Below are 14,807 nucleotides of genomic sequence, written 5' to 3'. Positions count from 1 at the left end.
AGTTGTAGCTCACTGTTTATTCATTGAGTTTTGATGAGCTAAAATATGTAGATCATTTCTTCATAAATCACTATGAAATCAGATACTCCCTTCCTAAACATTTACCATTGATTTTCTCAAATATTGACATCTTTGATATATTCCTATTATACTAATCTAATGAAAAAAATAATTTTAAATATACTATCAAACTATTAAATATTCCTCCTAGCTTTGTGTCATCAAAAAATTTCAGGGGCACCTGGGTGGCTCAGTCAGTTAAGCAGCCAACTTTGCTCAGGTCATGATCTTGCTCTTCGTGAGTTCAAACCCCACATCGGGCTCTGTGCTGACAGCTTAGAGACTAAGGCCTGCTTTGGATTCTGTGTCTCCCTCTCTCTCTCTCTCTCTGCTCCTCCCCCACTTTACAGTCTGTCTCCATCTCTCTCTCAAAAATAAATAAACATTAAAAAGAATTAAAACAATTTCAATTTTTAGCTATTCTTCCAAAGCTGTATGGACTAATACACTATAATTTTTTTAACATTTATTTATTATTAAGAGACACAGACAGAAAATGAGCATGGAAGGGGCAAAGAGAGGAGGAAACACAGAATCGGAAGCAGGCTCCAGGCTCTGACCTGTCAGCACAGAGTCCAACACGGGGCTCGAACCCATGAACCATGAGATCATGACCTGATCCAAAGTCAGAGGCTCAACTGACTGAGCCACCCAGATACCCCTAGACTAACACATTATAAAGGACAAGACTAAAGACTCCCCCCAAAAAAACAAAAAAAACCCACAGACACAGAAAAACATTTTTAATTAAAAAAAATAAGCTTTTTCATCCGCTTGTATTTTAAAACTCAGCCTGTGTGACTGGTTTTAAGTCAAACTACACTGGCTCCTAGTAATCACTGCTACCTGTTTAAAGAAAATATGGTCCCCTGTTAAATAGCCATTTTTCAAATTTACCAGGAATCAGTGTGTCTAGCTCTGTGCAAGAAGCTGTGGGAGAGTAAGAGAGGTGCCAAGCGGAGAATTCCCAGCTTAGTTGGTCTGATGCACAGTCATGTCCTGCAAACTCTTCTGTAAGCTGATGATGACTATTTTGCAGTGAGCTATCAACTCAAGGTGTGGGCTGGAAGAAAGGCTGTGAGAGCTGCTAATCATGTAACAGGTTTCTGAGGAAGGGACTTGGAGAAAAGAATAGGGAGGAGGAAAGCTAAGGAGAAAAAGCAGTTAACAAAAAAAAAATCACATATACTTAACTGTTTTATATTTTCTTCTAAGTTGAAACTAAAATGAGGTTAAGTCTGTATCTTGTAAAAGGACAGATGGAACATCTGCTGGGAAGCTCAAAACCATGACAGGAATTATAAAGAAAATATTCTACAAAACTGAATTCCACATAGGTAAAAAGACAATTGTGTGGGATAAAGTGATAATGCCAAATGGGGACTGTGACGATTTTCTTCTATTTGTTTAACTTGACATATAGCAATGATTGTGTTGTTCTTCTGGCTCTGTTGTGACTTAGTCACAGATGATGCAAACCCTCAGAGCTACGATTGGGAACAAAGAACGAGTGCTCCCCCTCCTGGAAGATCTCTGGACACATTTACCTTTCTTTTTCAATCAAAAGGGAAAAAAAAAGTGGTTCTATTTCTACTGCTTGTCCAAGGATGTAGGTATTGATAAGACCTTAAATATTCAGTCACTTCACTGATCAACCTATTGGCTTACAGTCAAATTTTACTACAATTCATGCCATTATATAGCACAGAAGATCTTTACCTCTATCCTCTTAGCACGACTTTTCCAACATGGACCACTAGAAACATCCCAATACAGAAGCAAGGAGGAAGAAGAGGAAAACAAGAAAAAAGGGAATACATCTGGAGAATCCATATAGAATCTTTAGTGCTGGTTGAAACCAGGATTGAAGTCATGGGTTTAGTTTGTTAACCAGGTGGGCTAGTTAACTGACCCCAAGATGTCATAGGCAATCCTGGACCACAGGAGGCCTCCCATGTAGTGGGAAAGGTTCTACTCCTAGAGGAATATCAGAGAACATCAGTTCTCTATAGGAAGCTTGCTTCCAAGAGGAAGAGGACAGAGCTGAGCTGGGAAGGCCCAGAGAACCCTGCAAGATTGCCACATTGAATAAGTAACTCCACCATAGAGTGAGTAAAGGGGTGGAGAGAAAAGTGTTGCCACAGTAGAGATCCCTCCACCAGGAAGACAACATCAGGATGAGGGGGGGAAAAAACATCGCTCCTCTAAAATATATTAACACAAGGGCCCTGAAGTAGGCAAAAGATGGCTCACTTGGGGGTCTAAAAAGGGGGCTATGAGGCTGTACTAAAGAGGTCAGCACATGGGGCGCCTGGGTGGTGCAGTCGGTTAAACGTCCGACTTCAGCCAGGTCACGATCTCGCGGTCCGTGAGTTCGAGCCCCGCGTCAGGCTCTGGGCTGATGGCTCAGAGCCTGGAGCCTGTTTCTGATTCTGTGTCTCCCTCTCTCTCTGCCCCTCCCCCGTTCATGCTCTGTCTCTCTCTGTCCCAAAAATAAATAAAAACGTTGGAAAAAAAAAATTTAAAGAGGTCAGCACAAACTGAGGCTAGAGAGAGAAGTTCCATGAAATACATACTAAAAGTTTGGTGTTTATCATAAAGACTAAAATTTTAAGTGAAGAGGGAACTACTGAATGGCTTTAAACAAAGGAGTAACCTGAAACTTCTAATTTTAAAAGATCACAGTAGCTAGACTGGAGCACAAGTTGGAAATGACACAAGAATAGATGAGAGAAGACCATGAGAAGGTTTTTTAATTAGTCCAGGTGAGAGATGATGGGTGGCTTAAAACAGAGGGTGACAAAAAAGGTTGACAATGAATAATAATAATAATAATAATAATAATAATAATAATAATATAAAAGAGCAGCTGGTATTTATCAAGCTCTTCCTATGTATACTATTCTAAAAACTTTAAATTTTACAGCTTATTTTATCTTCACAAAACCTTTATGCAATAGGCACTATTATCCTTACTCTATAGAAGAGGAATCCCAGGCTTGGAGAGATTAAGTAATATGTATAAGCAAGGTTATATAACAGACAAGTGATGGAACCAGGATTTGAACCCAGGTACTCTGCTTCTAGAGCCCACTCCTCAGCAGTGTACTTCCCCAATTCAGGGCAAAGCAGATCTCTCTTCTGCTTTCAGATCAATCATCCCCTGCTCTCGCCTCCACTCTGAATTTCTGGTCTGCTGCCACTTTCTTACCAAGGAAAATAACACTGTATATGTACCTTTTCCTCTTGAGTCAACCCCTGCTGTAGGAGCTCTGGTTATCTATTGCCTGATGTATGATTACAGTTTCCCGTGTTCTCTTTCAGACCCCCTCAAGAGTGATCCTCTTGGTCCCTGACAAAGTTCAATGCAAGTAAATAGTATAAATAACCACTCTTTTTGTTTAGCTTTCTGACAGAAGCAGCACTAGCCAAAGTCCTTTACATTTTCACATTAACTATTTGGTACAGGAAAAAGTAAAGTAAAAATGATAAATTCTTCAGAGGTGGAACATCAAACTCAATATTAGCAAAATGAGAGGCATTATTTTTTATAATGAGATTTTATTGTGTAATCATATTGCTTAAGAAAACAAAGCAAATAGAAAATAACAAACACTGCTAAATTAGTAAACAGAGCATTTGGGGAGTTTACTTAAATTCTTCCACTGGAAATATGAAGCTAATAAGATTTCTCACCTACATATTTGTAGGACTATTGTGGAGATTAAATGAGATCATAGATGTGAAAGCATTTTTGAGTTTTACTTTGAAAGAATTATACAAATATAAGATTTCTGTGAAAGGTCCCCAAATAATCCAAATGGTTTTAGGAAAGTCAATGCCATAGTAACAAACAACTCCAGAGTCTTCATGGCTTAAAATAATAAAGGTTTATTTCTTGCTCGTGCTAATTATTCAACATGAGCCAGCAGGGAGACCGTTTCATCATAGTTACTCACAATGGACCAGCCACCATCTCAGACACTTGCAATTACAGTTCCAGAGGAAAAGAGAATGCTCTGAAGGGTTTCTTACCTATAAATGTATGCTTCATCCCAAAGGCTCAAACTCATTGATCAGAACAAGTCACCATATGCCCAAAAGGCAGAAAGCCAGAAACACTTATGGACACCACAACCAAAAATGGAAACTAAGCCTAATATTTGGGGAATGTGGGACACATCAGTCATAAAAATCAAATATCAAAAAACAAACTTAGTGCTACAAATCCAGTCTTATTTTAATGCTAGGTGTAACAGACATTTGACTATTTTTCCCTTCCCCTGAGCTAACAGTGCTGCAAATTTCTTAGTCTTGTGGTCAGGATAGATTCAATTCTCATCGATAACCCAGAATAGCTTAAACCAAATACATGGCCCATCTTCCTAATTACAATCTTGAGTTCAGGGATTAGCACGTGAACCATGTCAATTCTGGGAATTTGCTAGAATTGTTGGCTTTCTCTTTCCTACTGAATTCCAACCTGGAAGCAAAGAGCCCTAAGAATCACTGACAGCATCTTGGGACCCTGAGTGGGGAGGCTGCCAGAAATAAAATCTACACTGAAGATTCAGGGCCAAGAAATGCAGAGAAAGAAACTAGACCAAGCCTCTCCTGAGGCTAGCTTGCCCTATTTCAGGACTTCTCAGTTTTTTATCTATTCACTTATTTTATTACCTAAGTCACTTTGACTTAATTTCTCTTTTACGCCCAATCAACCAAATACCAGTTAAGAACATTAATAATATATACAAGATCAGTTTACATTTTTATATAATAGTGTACTTTCATCTCTATATTTGCCTTAAGGAATGAGTCACAGAAGGCCAAGCCAAAATGCATCTGGTGGTTGTCCCAGGACGTTGCCTGCGTCTGTGATCCCACAGGCCAAACCCCAGGAGCTTTCGCAACGAGCACCACAGTTTCAGCCCTCTCAGATCTTCCCACATTTGATGAAACATTGTTATGTCGTGACAGCTGTAAAAAGTAACAGTCAGGGAGCTTGAGGGGGGGAAAGAGCCTAACATTCTTGCCATAAGAGGAGGCAGAGAAAGATGGTACAATATTCACTTCAGAAGGAGAAACAGTCCTGACTCTTAAAGAGAAATTATCTCTAAACCATAAAATAAAACCCAAAATGTGATGGCGTACACAGGACACTTGCATAAAAAAGGAAGTGGCCTAAACACATTTGCACCACTCAGGAAATACGTGACACACCCTTGGTTATGCAAAGGTCCCAAAAGAACTCACACATGGGGCACATAAGCCTGGAGATGGGGTGTGTGGCGCCTCACCGACCCCAGGCAGAACCACAACTCCTCAGTGTTAGTCAAACGGTGCCCATCGAGGAGTGTATAGCCCTCAAGTTTGGGAGGCAGGGCAAGATGATAGTGCTCCTCTGTGAACACTGCTGACTGCGGCTCAAGCCACAGAAGAGGCCTTACAGACAGCCATCAATAAACCGCACTGTCATCACCACCACCACCATCTTCATAATGTTCCTCTGAGCCTGGGATCCCCAATAGGAATAAGGCATTGGTGGGGAGGGCACATTGTCCCCAGCATTCCTTCATTCATACGACCAAGGGCCTTTCATGTGACAGGCACTGTCATTGAGCCAGGACTGCAGATATGAATAGACAAAGTCCCAACCTTCCCGGAGGAAGTTTGCATTCTAGTCATGGGAAGAGAGGCAGGAATACACAGACAAACTTGTACACTGATGACACGGTTAAAGAAAATGATCAATGCTATCAAGTGAGTAACAATACAGGAACACCTTGCCTACCAAGACTCCCTTAGGAAGCCTGCACATTTGACATTTCAGGTTAAGGCAACTTCAGGATTATCCTGTCTGATGAGACCACTGTGGCATCTGTCCTCCAAGGGACACCCAACAGTCCTTCAGGCTATTAAAAAAAATAGTAACTTCTGTGTATGTTTTAACAAAGAAATTTAAAGTTGCGGTTATTAATGTTTAATGTACAGATCGTCTTAACTCTTTATATACACAAGCATACATACTTACATTTATATATATATATAATGTAATGTGTATATATATGTCTGTGTATATATATATATATATATATATATATATGTAATGTAAGTATATATGGATATATACATACAAACACAAGGTAAATATACGTATATTGGGAAGGTTTTCTTTTTTTCTAGCTAGGTATTTGATCTGGGCAACATATTTGGATCTACTTTTTTTTAATAAAGTATAGTTGACACACAATGTTAAATTAGTCTCAGGTGTACAACATAGTGATTTGACAATCCCATACATTACTCAATGTTCGCCATGAGTAAGTGTAATCATACATTATTACAGTATTATTACCTATATTCCCAAATGCTGTATCTCTGCAACTTACTTATTTTATAACTTAAAGTTTGTACTTCTTAATCCTCTTTGCCTATTTCCACCATCCTACCATTACCCTCCCATCTGGCAACCACCAGCTTGTTCTCTGTATTTAGAAGTCTGGTGCTGGTTTTTGTTTGTTCATTTGTTTTGTTTTTTACCTTCCACATCTAAGTTTTATTTGTCTTCCTCTGACTTATCTGACTTAATATAATAATACCTTCTAGGTCCATCCATGTTGTTGCAAATGGCAAGACCTCATTCTTTTTGAAGGCTGACTAGTATTTCATCATCTTTATCCATTCATCTATCAATAGGCACAGGACAGTCTTATTTTTATAAGTAGGGAACATGCTCAAAAAGTTTGAAAACTGTTAGACTAAACACTGTTATAATCAGGGAAAATGAGTGTGGCCCATGTGTCACCAAGAAGTGGATGCAAAATGAAGAAAGTATGACTTTGTGTGTAATGATGTCTCCGTTTCATGCAATGACACCAGCTAACATGTAGTGTCTCCCTACACAGGCTAAGCACTGTGCCAAGCACTGTACATACATCATCTCAGATAATCTCCAAAAAATTTAATGAGCTGTTGCGACTTCAGCACCATTTTACAGAAGAAGAAACTGAGGCCTAGAGCAATTACAAGGGCTGCCCATAAAAGCTCTTTGGTAGAGTCATGTGTTCTCCCAAATGGTATGTTTTTCCTGGGAAATTAGTCAGAAACAAGCAATATCTGGACTCCCTCTTGATTAATAAATCCACTAACCTTCCTATAATATTCTTTGGTAAAGCAAAGAACCTCTCAAAACTGAGACAGTGGAAGGTGCACATGAACTCAACCACCTAGAGCAGTCACTCTCAGTCCCTTCAACTCAGGGACAGCATCATCAGGCTTGTCTAGGGAGCTCCATTTCCCCTCTAGACTTCACAAACATAGACAGTGGCTAGGCAAGCTTTCAGGCCTCAGTCTCCCCCCAGAGCAAATCTGCCTGGCAGTATCATAAACCTTGTTTTCTTTTCTACCCTCAGAATTTAATGTAGTGTTCCAGCTTCTGCAAGACTGTTGTAGAACTAGTAAATGGCCTATGAATAGTAATTTGTCTACAAAGAACTAATTTTGGACCATTACCAGGGGAACAAATTAAATTTCCCTCTGAGATTAATTTAATCACACTAATTTTTTTTTCCTCCAGGGTGTTTAGATGCATAGAACATATAAAGGCTTTTAACTAGGTCCAAATAAAACTTTTCTTTTGTGACATCTGAAAAAAAGCAAAAATACTATTAGAATTATATAGAGACAGAGAGAGACCTAGTATATGCCTTCTCCAGAGAGCTAAGATATAAAACAAAAGGAAGCCATAAACAAGAGGAAAGAAATCAAAAGTTGTATTTCAGTGGGACGTTCACTGGGCATCCCTAATGATTTGTTTGCCTGTTTCTGCTTACCAAAGCTCTTCTGTGCCTCCTCCATATAGATCTAACATCTACAGGGAGTAGGTCCTCAGCTTTGACCTATTGGCCCATCTCATTCTAGGGCTGTAGAGGCCTTGGAGGACCAGAGTGGGCATTTATTTGCGCTGAAATGAAGCTGGCTTGCTCAGGTCCATTTCCTGAACCACCAGAGTGTCTTTGGACAACGTAGTGTATATGAGCTGCTTTGTTTATGAGGACTAAAAATTAGACCATGTTCACACTGCTATGCCGTCTGGGAACTAGGCCAAATTTCAGGCAAGACCTCAGCATTTATGATAATAACAAAAGCACAATGGAAAAGTCCAGTTAATGAGGAGACACCCATAATGAATTTCCCAAAGGGCTGAGGGGTTTTAATAACACACTACAAGTAGTCTAATCCTTTCTAGGACTCTACCTCTTACAATAGGTTGCTACACAAATAACACCATGCAATCTTCTCCTGAACCCCTGGGGATCAAATGAGTAAGTAAGTGCATCTCTGAATTCCCACCCTCTTCAGGGTGCTGGGCAATAAATCTAAGTTTAGAAAAACCACATCACCTGCCTTTGTGATTTTTGTTTGTTGAGTAGTTTTTAATTGAGAGTAGAGGTTTTGAAAGGGAAGGATCAAGAACTGGTTGGGACACAGAAAAAGAAAATTCTCTACATGGAATGGGAAAAAGAAAGAGGCTTCAAAAGCATCTTCTGTCATTAAAACACAGTAACAACAATAGTAATTTATAAATAAATTGAAGTGTTGATCTTTTATTTTTTGTGATGACATCATCTACAAAGAGTTTAGTGAATTTTCACCAAATTTGGAAGTTTCACTTAGAATGGTCTGAGTTAAACAAAGACTAAATTTGCTTCAGGGAACTGGAAACAGGGCTCCCTAGAGACATACATAAACATAGGCAGTTGTCTTCTGCAGGATCTGACACAGAGATTCAATAAGAAGCTCATGTGAGTGCCTAGCAGAGCAAGAGCTACCATGATGTGGGCAGAGAAAATACACAGTGGCTTCAAATGTGAGTCTCCAATCAAAACTCACTAAGACAGATGGTCTAAGTTGCTGAGCTGCTTCTCACAAGAACAATTCTAAGTATTAGGATCCAGGGTGAGTTATAGTGGGGATTTGTTTATTTAATAGTTAATGATCCACCCCATCCTAGTGAGGCCAGCTAGGAATAACAGTGAGTGGCCAAAGCAGACCAGATCCTCTCCCCTGTTTCCTGAATAAAGGAATGAATGAGTGAATGAGTGAGTGAGTGAGTGAGTGAGTGAACGAGTGAGTGAGTGAGTGAATGAGGAGCTCCTGGTTGCATCACCTACACCTTCTCCACCATCTCATTCTACTTCCTTCTCATTCCTTTTCCCCAGTGCATTCCTCTGATACATTCCTCCTCCTGATTCACTCCATCTGGGGTAAGGGTTCAAAAACAAAGTTCATCCTGACTCCTATGTAAGTATATCAGTTTGGGGGAGAAAAAAGCCAGAGAGATTGTTGCATTTTGCAGAATAGTATCAGGAGGTATTTCATGGGAAGAGAAGCCTGTGCTCTGTGTCCCTCCACTCAGGGTCACCTGTGGTGATATAAATAAGACAAAGGATTTGAAGAGTGTGGAGGAGGGGAAACCGAGGGGCCTGACATGTGGCCTGAGGATTTTATGAGAAACTGGTTTTCTCAAATGGTTATTATCTTATTTATAACAACAAAGGATGTCAAACCATTTTAGACATTCTCTTCCCACAATAGTCCTTTCCAGGGGGATTTTGCCTATATCCTCAGTAAGGAAATTGACACTCAGGAAGGCTAAAAACACCTGCTTAGGCCAAGCCAGTCATGGCCCACAGCACCCCCTCCCTGGGCTCCTAGGAAATTAACTGATCCCAGACCTGAAGAAGAGCCCCAACTGGACTGTGAGCTCCTTGAGGAAAAATACTACTGAGTCTTGTTGACTTCTATGGTTCTCACCCCCATGCCAGGCACACAGCAGTTCCTCAGTAATCGTTGCCCTTTATAATTTAGTTTTTAATAATACTTTTAATTTTTAAAAATGAACTATTGGGACCTCATCAAAATATAAAGCTTCGGCACAATGCAGGAAACAATCAGCAAAACTAAAAGGGAACCGACGGGATGGGAGAAGATATTTGCAAATGACATATTACATAAAGGGGTAGTATCCAAAATCCATAAAGAACTTATCAAACTCAATACCCAAAAAAACAAATCATCCAGTGAAGAAATGGGCAAAAGACATGAATAGACACTTCTCCAAGGAAGACATCCGATGGCCAACCGACACATGAAAAAACGCTCAACATCACTCATCATCAGGGAAATACAAATCAAAACCACAATGAGATACCACCTCACACCTGTCAGAATGGCTAACATTAACAACTCAGGCAACAACAGATGCTGGCAAGGATGCAGAGAAAGAGGATCTCTTTTGCACTGCTGGTGGGAAAGCAAACTGGCACAGCAACTCTTGAGAACAGTATGGAGGTTCCTCTAAAAATTAAAAATAGAACTACTCTATGACCCAGCAATTGTACTACTAGGTATTTATCCAAGGGATACAGGTATGCTGTTTTGAAGGGACACATGCACCCCAATGTTTATAGCAGCACTACCAACAATAGCAAAAGTATGGAAAGAACCCGAGTGTCCTATCAATGGATGAATGGATAAAGAAGATGTGGTGTGTGTGTACACCCCACACACACATACACACAATGGAGTATTACTCGGAAATCAAAAAGAATGAAATGCTGGGGCGCCTGGGTGGCGCAGTCGGTTAAGCATCCGACTTCAGCCAGGTCACGATCTCGCGGTCCGTGAGTTCGAGCCCCGCGTCAGGCTCTGGGCTGATGGCTCAGAGCCTGGAGCCTGTTTCTGATTCTGTGTCTCCCTCTCTCTCTGCCCCTCCCCCGTTCATGCTCTGTCTCTCTCTGTCCCCAAAAAAATAAATAAACGTTGGAAAAAAAAAAAAAAAGAATGAAATGTTGCCATTGCAACTATGTGGGTAGAACTAGAGGGTATTAGGCTAAGCAAAATTAGTAGTCAGAGAAAGACAAATATCATATGACTTCACTCATATGAGGACTTTAAAATACAAAACAGATGAACATAAGGGAAGGGAAGCAAAAATAATATAAGAACAGGGAGGGAGACAAAACATAAGAGACTCTTAAATATGGAGAACAAACAGAGGGTTGCTGGAGGAGTTGTGGGAGGGGGGATGGGCTAAATGGGTAAGGGGCTTAAGCAATCTACTCCTGAGATTATTGTTGCACCAAATGCTAACTAACTTGGATGTGAATTGTAAAAAATAAATTATAGAAACAAATAATACTTTTAATTTTTAATAACTATGGTTGTTAAATAAATATATAAATAAATGAACAAATAAGGGGCCAACTATAGCAATGATTCAGAGAACCCCTCTACCAAAAAACTGTACACACCTATTATATGACCATGTATTATAGGCCAAATCTTTGTGTCAAACATGTTCTCTGGCTGTTGCCTTCCATTTTGACTTGATACCCAAGGTAAGACACATTAATTTCTAATTCTTCAATGTGAAGAAGATCTCCTTACTGATAGGAAATATCTTGGAAATAGCAAAGTGCCAGGCAACTAGGTAGAGATGGGAAGTCAGATATGGGGAGGGAAGCTGGAAAGTAGAAGGAATGGGATAGTCCATCCATAAATAGCTGCTCCTGAAAGCACTTCACTTACCATGAGCATAATCTTGAGGAAGGGACTTATCACAGCCTGTATCACCAACATTGTACACTATCCACACCGTGAATTCAAACTGGGTTTTGCATTTATGAACAAGCCCCACTGTTTCCCTGAAAATGCTATTGAAAAATGCCAGGTTTCTGCAGCAAAATCATGATATCAAATACTTTTCAGTGTGTGCCTTCTTACTCATGACAGAGGCAGCTATTTTGACAGGAGCTATTGCAAAGGAGAAAGAGGAGGCAGAGAACAAGGAAGGGAGGAGGGAACGGAAAAGGGAAGGGATACAGTTAAGGAGGCAGGCGTGCCTTAAAGAAAGGAGTTACATATGGAAGAAAATAAATCAAACCTCCAACTTAAAATTTATCGATTAAGATGACTCTCCTTGTAAGTCTTATTTCAGGAAAGCCTCAAGAGCTTCTTGAAAACACTTTCCCAAAAAATCTAAGTCATATTTGCCATAAAGAATATTAATCCAGTTAATAAGTACTTGGTGAATGCCAACTGTCTTAAGAAATAATTGACTATTAGGAAAAAGTGAGGGCTTGGATTCTGTGAACTGAAACGTTTTACCAACTAAGTAACCTTGGAACATTATTTCCTAGTCCCTCCAATCTTCAGTGTCCCCATCTATAAAATATGGGTAATAATACCTACCACGCAGAGTTATGAAGATTAAGAAAACACATTTAAAGCATTAGCATTATGCTTGATAATTAAATGTCTTTTCCCTCCTCACCTGTTTGCTTTTTTCAAAATCTTCAGGGCACTCCTAAGATAAAAATAGAGGATTGGTCCAGTCCTTCTGAAACCCAAATGTGTATATGAATCCTTTGGGAATTTGGTTAAAATACAGATTCTGACTCAATAGTTTGTTGGGGGGCGGGGAAGTTCTGCATATCTAATAAGCTCCTGGTCTGAGGTCTGTGGAACACACTTCAAGAAGCAAAGTATTAAATAACCTCTCAGAATACTGATAAAGACAAATTTCTGAGATATAAGATAGGTTGCATGCACTTTTTTCAAAAGGCTATGTAAATAATTTACATTAGTACAAATCCAAAACAGTCCCATTTGTGCACTATAGATTATGAACCTTCAGAGATACTTGATTTCACCAGCAGACCATGCAGCTGCATCATCACAGATAAATGCCTTACACCAGGACTTAGACTATAAAGACAAAGCGTCCTTTTGACTGAGCTGAAAATATTCTTCTGGACTTCTCCTTCAATCCTTCAAGAAAAATACATTGAATGAAAAAAAAATCATCGGGGAAAAAAATGGAGATTTTTCACACTTTCCTTTTTTTCTTTTAATATGAAATTTATTGTCAAATTGGTTTCCATACAACACCCAGTGCTCATCCCAACAGGTGCTCAATACTCATTACGCAATACCCATTACGCACCCTCCCATCCCTACCCTCCCACTTCCCCCCCCCCCCCCCCCCGCATCAACCATCAACCCTCAGTTTATTCTCAGTTTTTAAGAATCTCTTATGGTTTGGCTCCCTCCCTCTCTTTTTTTTTTTTCCTTCCCCTCCCCCATGATCTTCTGTTAAGTTTCTCAGGACACACTTTCAATTTAAGCTCTTGCAAATAAAAGATCAGACCAAGCATTAAGTTGGAAAACATGGGACCGTGGAAGAAATTCCATAGGTATATGAAAGCAAGGGGGAGCATGGCAGAGTGAGGAGAAGAAATGCAGGTGCAAGAAACCCTTTTTTTTTTTTTTTTAATGCTGAAGTGCAAAATACTGATCATTTGCACAGACAATAGCATATAGGCCTTTATGGCTTCAGGAAATTATCTGTAATTATTTGTTCATAAAACAAATTCAGAATTACTCCCTATGTTAAAATATTTGAAGTATTGATTTTTTTTTGATTTTTTTTTTTCAACGTTTATTTATTTTTGGGACAGAGAGAGACAGAGCATGAACGGGGGAGGGGCAGAGAGAGAGGGAGACACAGAATCGGAAACAGGCTCCAGGCTCTGAGCCATCAGCCCAGAGCCCGACGCGGGGCTCGAACTCACGGACCGCGAGATCGTGACCTGGCTGAAGTCGGACGCTTAACCGACTGCGCCACCCAGGCGCCCCGAAGTATTGATTTTAAGTAATCATATATGTATATATATAGTAAGGACAGTTAATTATGATATATATATATATATACGTCATATATAGACATATATACACGTCATATATGTATATATATGACCTGTATATATACTTGAAGTATCTTAAGTACACTTAAAATCAATATTTCATTTATTATATATTAAATATATAATTCACATTTGAATTAAACAAAAAATCAACTACCTTTCATACTCAAAAAAATTTAATTTCAATATACCCCAGGAGTACTTTTGAATGAGTTGATCATTTTCTTCAGTCAGTTTAGGCTGAGATGGGCTTAAAGGTGACTGACACTTGACTTTTTGAGTGGCCAAATGGTTCCCCAAATCTAGACAGGGTCTGAAGTACAATGCAAATTAGTAGGTTTCCAAATCAGGTCAGACCTTTTTTTTATATAAATGCAACACTGTACTTTACCATTCTTTTGTAATTTTTTTAAAAAGACATTATTAACAATATGAACTTCAAGAAAATATTCATCTCTTAGAAAATTGTCTTCCTTACCCAGATATAGTAAAAATGCTAATTGTAAGTCTAACACCACATATTTTCATACTTAGTATTACAATGCCTTATACTGTTATTTCATTCGCGTATATAAAATCCCAAGGGGATAGCAAACTCTTAAAGGACTAAGACTTATTTTATACTTTTTTAAGTCTCTAAAGTACTTAACAAAGTGACAAACACCTACTAATTACTCAACACAAGGCTGATAAGCCCAACTGGAAAAAACACAAAATGATACAGTAATTTCCAGTACAAAACCTAGAGAACTACTTTTGCAAAATAAGATAGGCACTAGCATAGAGACTTTTCACATTTTTAGCACAACATCTTCAAACAGTTTATTAACTTTCCCATATCAGAGAGCAAAGGAGAAGGAAAAAAAATCCAATATTTCTTGAGCTTATTTTCTCGCCTAGAATTGTCTGAACAATGCTGTCTCTGCAAAACATTATGAAGTTCATCCCATTTGTGCTTCTAACCTCAAAAATGTCTTG

The 14,807-nt window shown here is 39.2% G+C and overlaps 1 protein-coding gene across 7 annotated transcripts in view; it reads right to left on the bottom strand.

Moving 5' to 3' along the window:
• The window catches only part of ATP8B4 (ATPase phospholipid transporting 8B4 (putative)), a 264,094-nt gene that overhangs the window by 186,258 nt on the left and 63,029 nt on the right, over nt 1-14,807 (bottom strand). The window lies entirely within an intron of this gene.

The sequence above is a fragment of the Leopardus geoffroyi genome, chromosome B3 (genome assembly GCF_018350155.1).
Source record: "Leopardus geoffroyi isolate Oge1 chromosome B3, O.geoffroyi_Oge1_pat1.0, whole genome shotgun sequence".
NCBI lineage: Eukaryota > Metazoa > Chordata > Mammalia > Carnivora > Felidae > Leopardus > Leopardus geoffroyi.
The sequence above is the reverse complement of the archived record's forward strand: the minus strand, read 5'-3'. Positions and strand labels throughout refer to the sequence as shown.